Source organism: Cryptomeria japonica, chromosome 4 (genome assembly GCF_030272615.1).
Source record: "Cryptomeria japonica chromosome 4, Sugi_1.0, whole genome shotgun sequence".
Lineage (NCBI taxonomy): Eukaryota > Viridiplantae > Streptophyta > Pinopsida > Cupressales > Cupressaceae > Cryptomeria > Cryptomeria japonica.
In genome coordinates, this window is record NC_081408.1 from 335,921,662 (window position 1) to 335,925,004 (window position 3,343).

Genomic DNA, 3,343 nt, shown 5'->3' on the forward strand with positions numbered 1-3,343 from the left:
ATATCTTGTGTTATGGTGTGTTTCTATGTTGTCTCTGTTATTTGTGTTTACTACATTAATTCTTATTTACCGGTGCACTGTTTTGTGTTGCAAAGTTATAAATAAGTTTAAATATTCATTATACTGGTTAGCCATTGATTAACACCCCCCCCCCCCCTCTCAGTGTCTTTGAGACTATCATTGAATATAATAGAATGATTATTTTGATACCTTTGTCTTGAACTTGCATTCTTTTGATCATGTCCAAACTTATTGCAAGTAAAGCAGTCTCCGTTAAATCTTTTAGCACTTGACAGGCTGCTTGACTAAGATCTACACTCATAAGTATTGTGACCAGACTTATGACAATTATGCCAATAACCATCAAAAGTGAAAGTCTTCTTTTGATTAACCGATTTGTTCCTATAGTCATCAGTCTTATGACTTGATTTTCCACAATGATTACAAGAGAATTTGAAAGACTTCATACCTCTTGTTTCTGAGTGGTTTCATTTATCATCCTTCATCTTTTTGGATTTAGATGACTCTCTAGTTTCTATAGGACCTAAACTGGGGTAACCAAGGCTAGTTGTATCCTTTCTTCTTCTCCAAGCCTTCAACTATCTATTTACCCTCTCAAAGATTTCATTAAATTTTCTCAACTTCTCGTTTATCTCATTTTTAGTTTTCAACTCACTTTTTAGTTGTTCAATCTCTTTCATCATCCTCTCCTTTTCTTATGCAATGTCATTCAGTTGTTTATGTATATATTCATTTTCTTGAGTGAGAACTCAAATCTCCTCATCTTTCTTAATCATAATTGCATCATTTTCTCTCAAGGCATCTTTAGCAAGCCTCTTGGCTCTTTCATCTTTTGACAGATCTTCATCTACCTCTCTCTTTCTTTCATCAACATTTCTACTAGCTTCTAGTATCTCAATCATTCTTAGGGCCTGGCCTTCATGTTATCTTTTGAGATGTGTAATTTCTTTGGTCAGCTTCTTGTTCTTTTCCATAAGTTATGAGATTGCTTCTTCATCTTCTTCAGATCCACTCTATTTAGAGAGTTGATCTATGATATCTTGGCTCTCATTTAGCTATTGAGCCAATTCCTTCCTTTTAGAAAGAGATTTTCTTAGTCTCTCTTTCAATTGAGTAATAATTTCATTGGTTTCATCAATATGCTTCTGATACCGGTACTCTTCCATGATATTTATCCTCAAGCTATCAAGCTTCTCACTAGATGAACTATTCTCTAATACCAATTGTTATATCCAATGGGTACTGAGAGGGTAGGAGTGAATCAGTACCTAACTAGTAAATACAAATAAAAACTTTACTCTAAGTATGAAACAATTTTCCTTTCAACAATGTAAACATTAACTGCAAAAAGGAAATTAAGCATACATGAAAAGATACTCAAAGATACAAAGATTTATCTCATGGAAACCCAATAGGGAGAAAACTACAGTATGAGTAGGAACTCACAAAACTTGCACTCTTTTGGAGTATGCCCGGTTAAGAGCCATCCCTATTAGGAGATTACAACGACACTGCTAGGTGCCACTTGGTTAAGGGATTTTAGTCAAGGTCAGTTAGTGCCTTTACCCTATTAAAAGTATCCTAGTTAGAGGACTTAAAACATTGATTAGAATGATACCCGGTTAAGGGATTTATACAATTGGACCTGTTAAATTCCACCTAGTTAAAGGATTTATATTGCAATTATTTCAAAACAACAAATGAATGATTAGATATAAGAAGCTACACATTAGCCTGATTAGATCATAATTTAGCATCAGTTCTGGTTTACATCGGTTGTGCCTTTCCTTCACAACTCTACCCTTTGTCGGTCTTCTGGTACTTGAATCCTATACTGCTAGTCTTGTGTCACTTGAGTCACTGATTTGATGAAACACCACTCTACTGGTCTTCTGTCACTCAGCTCTACACTATCTTAAGCTCCCCCTATGCTCTCTTACACATTAACTTAATTAACCTAGACAACAACCATCTCAAGAATGAGATATGTGTATTTATAGACCCATCAATCTTTCACCAACTTTTCCCTCCAAAACATACCTTTCAAAATTCCATTGTCAAGCCTTAAATTGCACTTCTGAAATCATGTAGGAATCTCTATCAATATTGTCAAAGATGTTGATAAGTTTGTTGGTTGACTAAGAGAAGGCTTCTGATTTACCTGGTTGTAACTGAGTGTTACTAGTCTATCGGTTACTTATATTGCCGATGCACCAATCAAGACCTATCTAGCCGATTTCTTCCTGTGTACTAGTTTAGTCTTTTCTTAGTCGATGGTCATCTTCCTTACCGATCTATTCACCACATGCTAGTCTACTACTATTCCGATATACTTACTGCTCATCGATCTGCTGCTTTTTGGTATGCTTGTTGAATGTCATTATATTGCTTTCATGTATCCTTATTGTCTGTTGGTCTACTGCTTGCCAGTATACTTACTGTCTACCAATCTACTATTTGTCGGTATATTTACTCCCTAAGGATTGGGAAGACTAAGGAGATGATGTTGCCAAAAATGACAACTATATCATTTACCAGTCATACAAAGATGCATCAAAATGCCAACAATGATACCGGATATGTCAAAGCAATTCTAAAGAACAATGTTACATGTTATGCATGCAACAAAATAGGTCATATTGCTAAGTATTATAGAAGAAAGACTCAACCATTTAATAATGATAAAGATAATGAGAAAGGAAATCATAAGGTAGATGAAATATAACAAGATCACACCAAGAGATGGGTTAGAAAATCTGAAGAACCAAGTGGAGATGGATCTATACTAGTAACTCCACTGGTAGAGCAAGGCATTCCTCCACTGGCAGAAAATTCCACCAATAAATGAGGCATAAGCCTTAGGGGTTGGCAAAGTCATTTCTAAATTTTGCATATTACCCCGGAAGAGACATAAGGAGATCTAAAAGAGATCTGGAGAGTTGTGTTCATCATCAATAAAGGTTGACCCAAAACATGATTGTGAAATCGGCATTCGTAGGGTTGTTGGTGAAGCATTTATTACAAAAAATTAAGGTTTTTATTTGTTGATAAAAGGGGGTAAGTGAATTCATTTTCACTCACCAAGCATTCAAGCATTCAGAGTAAAGAAAAGGCAAAGTTAAGAGCTAGAAAAAGCATTGAGAAAGGATTTCAAGCAATTATCTAAAGCACTCAATCTTCTACCGATGTTCACTTTCAGGTATTCTTTGAAATGGCATTTGGATCTTCAGCTCCCACTTTTATTGCAAATCCCACCATTGTCAAAGTCAAGAGTAGTTTAAGGGCAGTATTTAAGGAGGTTCTCAGTATTGCTAAACAGGAA